This window comes from Zalophus californianus, chromosome 8, assembly GCF_009762305.2.
Source record: "Zalophus californianus isolate mZalCal1 chromosome 8, mZalCal1.pri.v2, whole genome shotgun sequence".
Taxonomy (NCBI): domain Eukaryota; kingdom Metazoa; phylum Chordata; class Mammalia; order Carnivora; family Otariidae; genus Zalophus; species Zalophus californianus.
The window spans coordinates 6,003,496-6,017,716 of record NC_045602.1 but is presented as its reverse complement, the minus strand read 5'-3'; the positions used below and the strand labels follow the sequence as shown (position 1 = coordinate 6,017,716).

General features: G+C 43.3%; 1 long non-coding RNA gene across 2 annotated transcripts in view; it reads left to right on the top strand.

The window, feature by feature from the left end:
• LOC113938089 overlaps positions 1–13,096 on the top strand; it is a 65,122-nt gene extending 52,026 nt beyond the window's left edge. Inside the window, exons 2-4 of one of the 2 annotated variants that reach the window (XR_003524821.2) lie at positions 8,013–8,278; positions 11,668–12,222; positions 12,825–13,096. This is a non-coding gene — a long non-coding RNA (uncharacterized LOC113938089). Of the gene's footprint in view, positions 1–8,012; positions 8,279–10,237; positions 10,508–11,667; positions 12,223–12,824 lie in introns of those variants that run through there. The other variant, XR_003524820.2, reaches the window with a different exon arrangement.
• The last annotated feature ends 1,125 nt before the right edge of the window (positions 13,097–14,221 follow it).

The following is a 14,221-nucleotide window of genomic DNA, read 5'->3' as shown; positions in this document are numbered from 1 at the left end:
GGCCTGCACCACCCGGTCCTCGCCTTTCTTCCTACCCTCGGTCTCTTGTTTGCTCCCCAGACTCACTGGCCTTCTTGCTGCCCCCAGAACGAACTCCTGCCTCAAGCCACTTGTACTTGCTGTTTCTGAAGACAGAGCTCATTCTCTGACTTTGGACGTCTTCCTGTGCCCCACCCCCAAGCCCACCTCCATCATGTCACTGCGCACTGCCTCATCCCTCCAGTTCTCCTACGTTGGACATGTAACCCCGTGACTTTAAATTCACTGAGTTGTGCTTTTACTGATGTGTCGGTTCATTGTTTGTCTTCCTAGCTAGCATGTAAATTCTATGAGGGTAGGAACTTGGTCTTGTTTACTGCCCCAAGAATGGCAGATGCTTAATAAAATATCTGTCGCATAAGTGATCAAATCTGTCGTTTCTTCAACAGAAGGTACTGATCGTTGTAATAGTTGGGAAAGTATTTGGCTGCAAATAATTGAGACCTCAATTACCACTGTTTAGGCAGATAGCAGAATGTCTCATTAAATAATAAGAAATTTGGAGGGCAGAGTCCAGGCCTCATTCAACTGCTCAAGAGTGCGGTCAGGGACCCCATTCCTGGTCTTGCGGCACTGCTTCCGGCGTGGCTTTCGTCCCATGGCTGAAGGCTGAGTGCTGCATCACCAGGCAGTATACCCACGTTTCAGTCTAAAGGGCAGAGGGCTTGCCCCAAGGGGACTTGCCCTTCTTATTTCACAAAAAGTTTTACGTCTACAGATCTTTAGCCAGAACTCTAGCTGGCCACATTTGTAGCTGAGCTCTGAACTTCTGTTCTGAACAAAATTGGGCTCTGTTAGGAGAGAGGAAAGGGAGAATGGAGAGCTAGTGATCAGTGAGCTGGATCTGCCACAAGCACCATGAGCGCACCATAAGACACTGCAGAGAAATCTTCTTTTGAGGGACATATAGTATAGAGAGCATGAAAAGTAAAACTAGACATCGTAGGAAAAACAAAGACTCTTCTGAGAACCCAGCAGACGGAGTCATTGGCTTCTTGGTCTGGGGATCAGGAAACACTTTGCAATTTTTTTGATTGGATCTTGAGGGAGGTTTGCTAATTGGAAAGGTCTGAGAAGGGTATGCTGAGCAGAGGAAGGACTCTTTGTAAAAGTATGCAGTTTGGGTGCTGAGGGCATGTTTAGAGACAGAAAGTCAGTCAGTGTGGCTGAAGCAAAGAAGAGCAGGGCGTGAGGGTGGGCAGGGGGACTGGAACAGGGGGTGACAAAGAACTATGAAAGGACTTTCAGTAAGGAAGTAGTATTAGTCAATACATTTTGAAGGCTTGATCACTTTCGGTGGGGAGGAGGTATTAAAGGGAGAAAGACTAGGGACAGGGAGATTAATTTGGAGACTATTGTCTTTGCTCCCAAACCCATACAGGCAGGCTCCTTTACTACTCAGGCTAGATGTGAGCACAGTTTAGACTAGTGATTCCAACCTCAGATGGCCTATAGGAGCCAGCAGGTGACATCCCATGTGAATCAAAACTGATTTGTGGCACTGCGGGTAAGGAGCCATTGGCAAAGTGAAGAGCGACCCCCCACACACCCCAAGGACATGCAAATTTAATTTAGAACAAACCAAAAAAATGCTCCACCTGCCAAAAAATCCTCAGGACGGATTTTGCCCAGGGATGGCCAGCTTGCAAGCCCTGGTTTAGGGTAACCCTGCTTAAACACACCCAGTGACAGTCACACATCATGTGGGGACACAGAGGTGCCCACCCCCAGGGGATGAACGAGTCAGAGAGATTATCATTCTTGGCTCATGTACAAGCTCTCCTGACTGGCATAAGAATGGGCCAAATGGAGGAAGAAATACTCTCAGTGAGGGGGTTCAAAGCGTGGACACCTGAGTTTCTTCACCGAGGATGGTTTTTTCGCAGCACGCACAACACAACCTCTCTCACAGATAAAGAAGAAGACAGGTAGAAAAGCTGAGTCTCATTCAATACAAACCTGACTTTTAAACAACAATAGCAGCACAAAATTTCAAAAATAGCTTTTGAGAGCTTACAATATGCTAGACATTCTTCCATGTATTAATTTTCATAATCTCTCTGCAGAAGAGGTGGTCTTACACCCATTTTATAGATTGTGATACTGGGTGCATACACCCAGGGTCACACAGCTGGTAGAGGCCTGGTGTCAGGCTTCAGTAAGTGCCAAGCCCCACACTGTTTCCAGCACGTCAGGTTTTTATTTATGTCCCCGCCAGTTAGAACAGTGTTCATCTGAGCCCTTTGGAGTTAAGCCTAAATTATTAATAATTCTGAGTTTGAACTTGCTTCTCTTCTGCAAATACTCCTGAGCACCTCTCAGCTGGTGAAGGACACTGCCCGCTGCTTGCCTATGTAGTGGATCCAAAGGGTGAAGGGAGAAGCAGAGCAGAGCCTCATCCAAGTCTTTGTGTGTTGAGGATTGTACCAAGAATCTAGGTCAGACTCAGACTTAATTTCACATTTATTGAGAACCTACTACTTGCCAGGTTGGATGCCAACAGAAATCATCAGTAGCTATTTTTGACTGATGCTTGACATCTCCACCCAAATTCAGATGTTAAGACCAACTAGCCACCCTCTCTTCTGTGTTTGGAGGGTACGGTTTGTTTCACTGTTCTGGTATTTGCCTTATTTTGGTGTAACTCGGGTGCATAGATGGCCGTGAACTTCTGCAGAGGAAGCTCCAAGGATGGTATCATTTTGAATCCCCATCTTGCTCAGCACCGGTTCTGGCCCAGAGCAGAGGCTCCATTTAAAAAATAAAAATAAAACAAAGAAGCTTCCCATTGGATACCAGTCTCCCTCTGTATGCTCTGTCCAAGCCACCTTCCCACAGCAGAATAATTTTATTTTCACATGGAAGGAGCAACCACCCATGGGGATTTTCTTCTCCTACGAGGGTGGGGGAGAAAGGAAAAATAAGTAATATACTTTCTGAGCCTTCTATTATTATTTCTGGGAAAACATAATAAAGCTACAGCTGGCAGGCACTTATTTTTTTCTTAGCATTTAATAATAGAATTAATTGCTAAGTGGAAAGCTTGCAACCCCCTTTCTGTTGTATGTTGCCCTCTGCTATCATTATGAATAGATGTAAAAATCAAAGCTAATTATCATTCAGAATGTTTGAAGAAATAGACTGAACCACACACAAAAAACTCATTTTACCCCTACCCTAGCTCCAGGTTACAAAGTTGAAACACACACACACACACACACACACACACACACACACACACACACACTATAGGGTGGGGCAATTTCCATGGATACTCAGTTCTTCCTTGGATGTGCATCCTTATAGCCAGAGCCATTAATTGCAGTGTGATGATGTCCTAGAGCCCTGATGCTTCTCATTTTTCCTAGGAGTTGGGTCTGTGTCAGTTGGAGGTCCAGGACTTGGGTTGTCCTGAGAAGCTCTTTATCGAGCCAGTTTGTGGCTAACTGGCTTTGAACATGAAATGAGTGACTCTCTGAGCTCTCAGTGCCACCATGTAATGTCAAAAAGCAAGAGTGGAGGCCACGAAAATGGGAGAGGGGAATGGAAGTACGTCTCAGCAAAGAGAGGAAAGGCCATAACAGGGCCTGTGTGCGGGCAACAAGGGAGTTTAGAAAGGGAAGACCCTTCACTGTTACAGGACACGCAGCCAGGCGGAGAGCATAGATCATGGTAAGGAGGACACCTGTTGCCCTCTTAGCTATGGAAGCTCTGAAGGCCCCCAAAAGAGAGCTGGGATCAACGAGGGCTATTAAAAAACAAAACAAAACAAAAAAAACCAGTGGTTAGGAATGGAGGTGAAAAGCTACTTTCAAGGTGTTGGTTGTAGTTCGTTTTGGTTTTTTTAAATTTATGTTAAGTAAGGGATAAAAGTTAAAGTCACTGTTGTCAAGAAAATATGAAATAAGCACAGGTCAAAGGTTTATTTACCCATTAATTAATGAGCAAGCCAATAATATTTTACATCAGATTCCAAGAGCATTTCAGAAGCTACATGTGGAAACAGGCATGGCTAGAGCACAAAACAGGTTAGTGTCCAGCAGAGCTACTGGCCTCCGGGGTTATGTGTTTCAGCAGATAGAAATTCTTAACATCTCTAATGGGCAAACATTTACAAGTTAACAAGCAACTTCACAACATCTGAGGCCTTTCATTGCAAAGGAACAGTTAAACAGTTCATTTTTCTAGAAAATTTTTGGGCAGCCTCTTCTCCCATATAACATTGAGAGGTCATGATGCTCACTTCCTTGCTTATTTCCAGGTTTTGGATCTCTTTTCAGACCATCCACAGGGTATGCTGCCAGCAAGGTTCCGGGGCAGGGATGGGAGGGGGCTTTGAGGGTGAAGCTGCTGGCCACTGGAAATCAATTTTGGGTGAATTATGTGGTGGTTATATAGAGTTTTTCTTGCATGTGATATTAACCTTTTTTAAAAAAAATCTACCTTTGAAATCTTCAACAAATCTACATGGCTTGATAATGTTTTGTAGAGTGGTGGGCATACCAGGACCCACTGGGGGCTGCCCATGGGAGGTATCCATGCTTCCTCTCCCCCATGCTGGAGTGGCCAGGAGTCCCATTACAGTAGGTCATCAGTCCTGGTAAGAGTCCTCAGAGGTGGGTTTCATACTCAGCATTTTAGAGATGAAGTAACTGAGATATAGAGAGGTCCAGTAACTTGCCATCTGGCGAGCTTATACCAAGCCAAGATTAAAACCAGTTCTGCTAACCTCTCGAGCTCATTCTGCATTTTTTCCATGGACTTTGTAGATGACAAGAGTCAAGGAAGTGAGGGAAACTGCCATTCTTCAGCTTGGAAGTAAAGTAGGCTAAGGCATTTTGTAAACTACATTCCAGGAAACACGTGTAGTACTATGTTAATTTGAAATACCACTTCATATATTTTCCTTCAGTCATTTTGTCATGAGAGCTAAGCCAAAAATGTTGGCTTGCTGCCCCATATAACAAAGACCACCTAGAACCTGGAGCCTTTGCTCAGCTTCAAATTTCGTACTAGACTTAAAATGCTCTAGCAAGACAGTGGCATTTCAAGAGAGAAAAGAATTTCACTGGAAACTCTCAGGCTGAAATTTGGTTATCAGGAATCGGTGCTGGAAAAATGTACCACAGAACAACCTGCAGGGATGGACGGGAGAGAGGAAGGAGGAGAAAGCTGGCTGGAGTGGGTGGGGCTTCCATTGGGCCCAACGTGTGAAGAAGACAGGTTGACCAGAAGGGTCTAAAAAAGAAGATTCCAGAGCATGGGAGACGTGTAACAAGGTGCGATGGACGGCTTAAAATCACCATCAGTGGGCACGAGTGCAGTACTGAGAAGAGCAGGTGGGCCCAGCCACACCCATTGGTGGCTTCACCGTCTCTCTGTTGTGTGCCCCGTTCCCATTGATCTCCATGTACGGGATATGAGTCCTTTCCTAGTAAGATACACTGAGCAAGTATCTTCTCTCAATTTGTGGCTTGCTTTTTGTTTTTATATTTTATAGCTTCTTTTGGTTAACATAAAATTTTAATTTAAATATGGAGCAATCTGTCATCCTTTTCCCTCAAGGTTAATGCCTTTCATGTTCTAGCTCAGAGAGCATTCACCACCCTAACGACAGGGAGAGTGCATCTTACGTTACCTTCTAGAAGCTTGTTTTGCTCTATACTGTTGAATCTATTTATTTAATATAGAATATGAGATAGAATCATGTATCATATGTATTTAAACAGCCTCACCACTGTTTATTGAAATGACCTTTCTTTTCCTTCTGTTGTGTAGTTTCACCTCCAACAAGTGTGTCTGTGTATGTAGGTTATTTCTGGGTATACTTTTCTGTTCCATTGGTCTTTTGTCTGTCCTTGTGCCAATGTCTCCCTGGTTTATGATAAATTGTGATGGCCACTAGAGTAAGTCCTTCCACTTTGTACTTTGGATATGCCCTGGCTGTTCTTGGCCTAGTGCTTTGTCATATATGCTTTAGAATCACCTCTTCAGGTTCCCCCAAAAAGTCCTATTTAAGTTTTGACCAGGATTGTATTGAATTTTCTGACCTTTGGGGAAAGTTGTCATCTTCAAAACGTAGAGTCTTTCAATCCATAAACATGGTGTATCTCCCTATTAGAATTTCTTTACTGCATCTTTATTTTTATTTAATATTATTTAATATTTATTATTTTCTCTACTATATCTTGATTTTTAAGTGCCATTTTAGTTTTATAATTCTTCCACACATATTCTGTTACTTTTTTTACTGAGTATTTAATTTGCTGTTTTATTGTGACTCGTATCTCTTCTTTAACATGTTTATTCTTGGAGCGCCTGGGTGGCTCAGACGGTTAAACATCCGCCTTTGGCTCAGGTCATGATCCCAGGGTCCTGGGATCCAGCCCTGCATCGGGCCCCCTGCTTAGTGGGGAGCCTGCTTCTCCCTCTCCTTCTGCTCCTCCTGCTTGTGTTCTGTTGCTCTCTCTGTCAAATAAATAAATAAAATCTTATAAAAAATAAAATAAAGTGTTTATTCTTCCTGATTGTTGATACATAGAGGTGAAATAATTTGGTTTTCACTTTATATCCAATACCTCATTAAGCTTACTGATTTGTTCCAATATTTTATCTGTAGACTTCCCTGTATTTTCTTTGTAAGTAATCATTTCGCCTCTGAAACGTGGTGTCATTTTTTTTCTAAATAGTATAACTTGTTTTTTTTTTTTTCTACTCTTGACATAGACTAGAACCTCTAGTTAAGTTGAATAGAAGAAGCCATCCTTGTCTTCCCTCAGGCTTCCAGCCGGAAATACTCACTGTCAGCCCTTCCCTCGTGGCCCTTTATCAGGGCTTCTCGGGCATCATGCAGATGTGCTTTGCTTTGCTTGTTTCCTTTCTCCCTTCTTTTCTTCACTTATGAGGTTTCTTGTTTTAAGCCACCAATTTTGTGGTAACTTCTTATGCAACAATAGAAAATCAACACAAGGAGGGACAAAAGCGATAGCAGAAATTAAAAATGTCTAGTAAATAAATCACTCAGATTATTTTTGGAAAAAAGTAATCTAAAGGCATATCCTCCTCGTCAACTGAGAGATTAATAGAAATAAACGATTCAGAAATGGGGGAATTAGTAATAGCGAACAGCTCTTTGAATAACTCCTGGACCAAAGAGGGAATTTACAAAAATCACTTGCCAACTATTTAAAAAATAATAGCATTGCAGGTATTATGTATGAGTAGTTGAGACACATACATATTCTACTCCCAAGTCAGATTTATAATTCTAAGAATTTTTATTATTAAGCCATAATGATAATTCATAAAACATTTAACACAAATGATTAGTGAGAGAACAATGCCAAGTTTATGAAAAGGAAGTGGAGGAGTATATTTAATACAAAAGCAGACATTAGTACATTAGAAAAAAAAAGTGAAATATGTAAATATCAAGAGTTGTCTCTTGAAAGAAAATGATAAAGTATATAAAACACTAGCAGGGCACCTGGGTGGCTCAGATGGTTAAGCATCTGCCTTTGGCTCAGGTCATGATCCCAGGGTCCTGGGATCGAGTCCCGCATCGGGCTCCCTGCTAGGTGGGGAGCCTCCTTCTCCCTCTGCCTCTGCCTCTCTCTCTCTCTCTCTCTCTCTCTCTCATGAATAAATAAATTAAATTAAAATTAAAAATAAAATTTAAAAAATTTAAAAAATTTTAAAATTTAGAAACATAAAACACTAGCAGATCTAATTAAGCAAAACAAATAGAAAGAAAGCATCAATTTAATTAGGCATAAGAACAGGAGGACATATAAACTGATACATGGGAAAAAATTCAAAAAGAAATTCTCTAAATATCCTTTTAAATCTATATTTTAATGACCCATATATCTCTTCAATAATGTCTACATCTCCTTAATATATCTCTTAGTAATCTGAATAATCTACCTCTTACTTAATAACAAGTAAATTCTTCCTTCTTTTGTGCTTTCCAGATTTTATGATGGAACTGCATAATGTTTAAAATCAGAAGAATATGATGCCTGCCATTTACTGCCTGCCCTCCTCCCCCAAATAACAAAGAACCACTGGGACTAGAATCTACTCTTTGTTTTCCTGTGTAAAATCTGGCAACTGTCTCACCTTTCTGGACCTCCATGAGGAAAGTGAATAGCCTCAAGTATCCAGCAATTTAACAGAATGAACCATTGTGCCCCCTGCCTCTTGGTGTGGTCAGGATAATCAAAGCTCACTTATCAAGGTACTTGGGATTCCTTGGTTAGCTAAGAACTGAACAGAAGACTCTTTGCTCCAGCTCTGCTAATAAAAGAAATCTTCCAAAATGTAGGAGAGGAACAAATATTTTTAAGTGTATACTTGATAGGATGAAATCACACATCTAAAGAAAATGATCCCATATGTGGGGAAAGATTACAACCAACCAGTGGAGGAGGCTGCCTAGCAGAGGGCCGCAGGGCCACCCAAGGGGGCAAGACAGAACCACCAAAGCCATCAGCTAAGTCAGTGCTTTGCTCTTTTCCCTTTTGTCTCCTTCCGTGGATTCTGGAGCATCCAGAGGCCACATAATGGGGTGGGGGAGAAGAGGAGAGAGGAGAGACAAAGCAGACCCTACCCTCCTTCCTCTGAGACCTGGGGAGGGAAGAGCTCCCTGAACTGGAAGGTTCGATTTAGGCACACCAGTCTTTTAAAATAGTTATGACTCTTAACTGTCTAAAATAATTGTACATATCTGGCAGAGGCTACTTGACAGCCGTGACCAAAAAAAAAGAAATCAGGCTTTTTGTATTTATTCTCAAGCTCGATATACATTCCCCCATACAATAAGTAATTATTGAGAAACTATTATGCAGAAGGTAGGTCCTGTGGATAAAATGATTATGGTGGCCTCTAACCTTGAGGTTCTTAACCTAATGATGTAGGGAGGCCATGAAAAGTGAACACAGCACAATCTGGGAAGGCCCGTAATAAAGGTACAGGTGCACTAACCAGTCATTCTTGAGGTAGGTGAGTCGGTGACTCTCTAGGGGGCTCAGCTCTGGTGCAGGCCTTGTGTGGCTGTCCTGTGGTTTCTGCCAGCCTCCTGTGGTGCATTTGACACTTAGGAGCTGAGTAGTGTGTGCTTTTGAAAGAACTGAGAGTGGGGGCAGGAGACAAGCTAGGAGGCCACTGGATGTGGGGCAGGATCGAGTGTAGGAACCAAGAGATAAGACAAGAATTCATTTTCATAGAATTGCTCATTGGAAGCATTATTCTTACGAAGAGCAAACTTATGCCCATAAAGTCAAGCATGGATTGGAGTGAGCCCAGTGGGGGTATGCACAGCTTAAATTGCTTAATTACATCTGCTCCGTGATATTCTGTAGTAGCTTAATGCTTTGTTTGCAGACACTGTCTATCGTCTGGATGCCTGGCTTATTTCACAGTGGGGCCCAGCTCACGGCATCAGACCTCGGGGACTGAACCTGTCTTCATGGCCCCACATACAACACCTTTAAGATGAGTGTGCCAACCCACAGGGTGGGTTCAGGGAGGTTGAAGGCGAGTTCTCACTGTTGTGGTTTTGGGGCCTGAGGACAATGAGAAAGCAGAGGTGAGAGTCGGGAAGAGGGTGATAAACAGCTTCTCAGATGGCTCCATTCACAACGTGTTCAGTGGGAACCCGCGAGTGCTTTCAGCAACGAGGGACATCTTATCTGCTGCCAGGATGAGAAATTTCACTTATAACAAAGCTTGGCATAGAAAGGGCTCTTATCTCAGAGTCCAGAATGAGGATATTAGTAACAGCGCCTGCTTCTTTCTCAAGCCCTATTAGCGTCTGGTAACAGGTTTCTCCGATGGTCTTAGCATTGGCTCCGCTGCAGAGAGCTACTGAAAAAGAAAGTTTCTTTGGAAACAAGGTAGATTTATACTGAGAAACATCCCGAATCATCGAGGTTACTACCGATTCAGGTATTTTAGAAAGGTTGCCTGTGAAGAGTTTCTGGGGGGTGAGTCAGATGCTTCCCATTGACTTTCATTACACAGATGAGAGTGGTGTACCTCCGGGCGAGGTTTCAGGCAGCCTCGCAGAAAAACTGCATTTCTGTGAATGTAGTGCCTTTATGATTGTATAATGCTTTACTATGACAGTTTGAAACTTTGGGGATATGTGAGTAAGCCTCAAGGGGCCCCCAAAGTCCATCAAACTGTATCTAAGAATTGTGTGCATTTTGTAGGGGAGGAGGGGAGCCATGGCTTGAACTGGTGACACCAATAAATGCACAGAGCACTGCCACCTACAGTGTTGGAGAAGAGCCTGAAAGAGGTCCGTGGAAGCCATTCTTGCTCTGAGGTTGGAGCAAGCAGCAGGCGTAGAAGCCTTGAGTCAGTCAGGAGTGCTCCTAAGATGCTCAAGAAATAGCTGGGAGGCCAGTGTGAGTGGAATCGGATAAGGAGAACTATGGCAGATGAGCTCAGAAAAAGAGCTCAGGTAGGTGTAGGGGGAGAGCATGTCCTGAGGAGCCCACCGGGCCATTCTAAGGATTCTGTGTCCTGCACCATGACTGAGATGGGAAGCCAAGGAAAGCTTTGGAGCCCAGAAGTGTCTTGAATGGATTTTTATTCCAGATGATCCCCTGGCTGCCATGTTGAGCATGGAATCACTTGGGGGGCAAGGGCAGCAGCGGGGCGATTGTTCGATTGGGAGGCCATCACAATGATCCAGGTGATGGGATTTAGATCACAGTAGGAACAGTGGAGGTGATGGATGAGGTCATTTCCCAAATGTGTTTCATAGAGCCATGAGGGTCATTAATGGATAGGTTATGAGTGTCACAGAAAGAAAGGAACCAGGGATGACTCTAATTTTCAAGGCAAAAGCACTCAATCCCCTTTTACTTGGAAATCCTGGAGCCCAGCTGCCTTTGTGTTGGCAGCTATTAAGCAGCTGTGTGCTACTCAGTCTAGGCAAAGGAATGGCTTAGTGCCCTGGTGTTCACCCTCTGGAGGGGCCACACAGGGGAAGTCTTGAACCTACTGATCTGTCCTGATAACCTCTTCAGATCATGAACAGACTCTGTGGGAGAAGTTAATATCCATGTCACCTTTGTACTAAAGGTAGAACAAGAAGGAAGCAGCAAAGGTGAAGGAGAAGAGCTGGTGCCCCCAGCCCGAGGGCAAAAGCAGTGGGTGGACGCTCAGTTGGGCCATGCAAGATAACCTCCTGTTTGCCTTTCACACCCCACACCATGCCCTTCTGCATCCTGCACTGTGACCCAGGACATTGACCCATATGGACTACACTGCGGGTCTGGCTTCAGGTTGAATTTGGGTCTTGAGGGGCACTCGCATGAGATTGAAGAGAGGGAGCAGAGTGCGGCCAGAGTTTTATTTCCCTAGCTCTCTCTGTTGGGCCCAGGGACTCACTACATCCCCTGACTTACGGGGCTATAGCTCCTGTCTGGTAACCCTCCTCATGCCCCTACCCTCTCCTCTCCTCTCTCCAGACTACAAGTATTAACAGCTCTAGGATGTTACCAGCCTCAGGAAAGTGAGCAGTTCTCATGATTACCCCATACCATGTGTGCTTCTGTAGAACAGCCCCTTTATTAAAGTATACTGCAGTTTGTCTTGCCATCTTATTTCCTGCAGGGACCTTGACTGATATTTTGGATCTTCAAAGGGAGTTGAGGAGTACAGGCTGAAGATTATAACTTTGACAGTTGATTTCAGTAAGCTTCATTGAAAGATAATTTATATGCAATGAAATTTGTTCATTTGAAGTGTACAACTTGATGAGTTTTGACACATGTATACAGTCATGTAACCAACAATGCGATCGAGATATGGAACATTTGTGTCAAGACAGAATTTTCCTACCACCCTTCCCTCCAGTCTGTCCCTTCGCTCCACACCCTGGTCCCTGGCAACCGTTGCTGTGGTTTCTGAGGTTTGTCGGCTTTCTTCCTTCAGCAAGTGTGTCCTCTGCGTGATGCCCCAGCCAAATGGAAGAGATTAGCAATAGAAGCTTTTAAACAGGAAGACCTTGCCCATGTCAAGAGCCGGAACAGATTTTAACCTATTCCAAAGCCAGGCTCCATGAATAATACTGATGTTGACAGTCACTGGAAGGCAAGGGACAGAAGAGAATAGAAAGAAAATGTCACTGCCTGGGAAGTGGATCTGAGCCTTAGATGGAGGTTTGAGGTAAGGAATAGGGAGGTTGGTCCTAACATTTAAGAACGGGCTCTGGGGTCAAACAAATGATAAGTTCAAATCCTGGCATTCCTGCTGATCAGCCTGGTACTTTCAACTCTGTAGACCTCTATGGTTTCTCGGTAAAAGAGGGACCCTTATACTTAATTTATGTATTCTTGTGAACATTAAAGTGAACTTGTATATGTGATGACCCCAGACCAATATGAAAATATATTCATGCAGCACATAGGCTTCCAGTGAGTCGTTGTTATTACAATAATTATAGCCATGTATCTTCTTGCTCACTTTTACCCATCAGTTAAGATTTGTAAGACCTTCATGATATATGTCTTAGTTTTTTATTTATCAACCTTGCTAAGTTTTTGCTTGTTTTAGTGTAAAATATCCCAGTATCCATTTCTAGAAATTTCAACAAGCCTGACAAGATTTTGAAATGTCTTGTTGAGATTTCTGGCATAAACTCTGGCTCTGCTACTCACTAGTTGTGATGGGGGGGGCAGGGGTCCCCCTGTGTTCTGCTTCCTGATCTTCAGTTTCTTCCTCCTTAAAATTGTTTGGTTGGGCCGAGTGATTTCTATTGTCTCTGCCAGATCTAAAATATTACAGCTCTTGGATTCAAAACAGGAATATGTAATATCTAACGGGATATTATATTTGAGTGACTCCAGCCTGATTTGGACAGAACAGCCTGAGCATCCACTGCACCTGTTACTACTGTTCAGTGGGATTTTCCTGTGGAATCTAAGAAGGAAGAGTGAAGGAGAAGTGCAGTAGGATGTAGTGTATCTCTGTGTAATTCACAAGCCGGGAACATACCCATCAAATCTGAAGATGCTAGAAGGCATTCTCCGTCTCCCCAAATAAAGAGAAAGCAAACCTTTTGGAATTTCTCCTCAGCAAATCTCTTCTTTAATAATGCTAGTTAACAAAATGGCTACCGATGCTAACAGCTGTCAGTGTTCAGACGTAAAGAGCTATTAACCAGGGAGTTCTTTCTGACTTCACACAGTTAATGGCAGTTTGGGCTACCTAAATGGTAAGTTAGAACTCAAAATATGGACTTGGGAAGCAATTAGGGTTTATTCTAATTTCATTCCCTAGAAAGTTCTTCCACTGGGTCCCTCAAGAGCAGATGCTCTGATTTATTTCTTAAGCCACAGTTAAGCTTGTTTCAGTGTATCCAGCTTCTCTACTAGAATTATTTTTCATTAGCCCTTCTAACCTTGACAACAACTCGGAGTTAGGTACTACTGGACTCGTTTTACACAGGAGGAAAATGAGGCTGCCTAACGTGGCCAGCATCATGGTGTAGAAAGGGCATAAATGGGGATTTGGCCTCAGGCCTCTCTGATGTCCTGATCCCAGGTTGCTCTTTCTCCTGAGCAATAAAGAGCCTTTGATACTCTTGCTTTTTCAAACCAGTGAGCCAGAAATGCCAGTGTAGGTATTCAAGCAATGCATTCATGCTCAACAGTTATTAAAAGGCAAAATGGGAGGATGAGCCAAGAGGAAACCTGAGGGCCAGGTTACCTGGGAAGAGCTGAGCCTAAGGGCTTTTCGATGAGTGCTTTGCAGACTGGCCTGAGCCTCCCTGACAGTTTTAGTTGCACTTCTGTGACACAGTGCCGAAAGGTCCATACATGGAAGCAGTAGATTTCATGGCCCCTATAGCTGTCCTGTCCATACTGCTCAGAAAAAGAATTCCCCAGTAGCCCAAGCTGGAGCACTTCTGGGCTTTATTTTCCTTCTTCTTTCTAAGTTGGTTTACATTACAAAGCCCTAAAACATAGTCATAGCCAGATAAAGAGTCCCTCTCTAGGTAGAAAAAGGGGATACTTCGGGCGTCTAAGCCCGAAAACCAGAACTCTTTTGGGGAGATTGGTATTTGGACACCCACACTCATATATGAATTATTTTGCAGTAATAATGGTTGTCTTTAATCAGTGGTGTGCTAGTAAATGTTTAAAAAGTGGCTCTCATGGTGGGG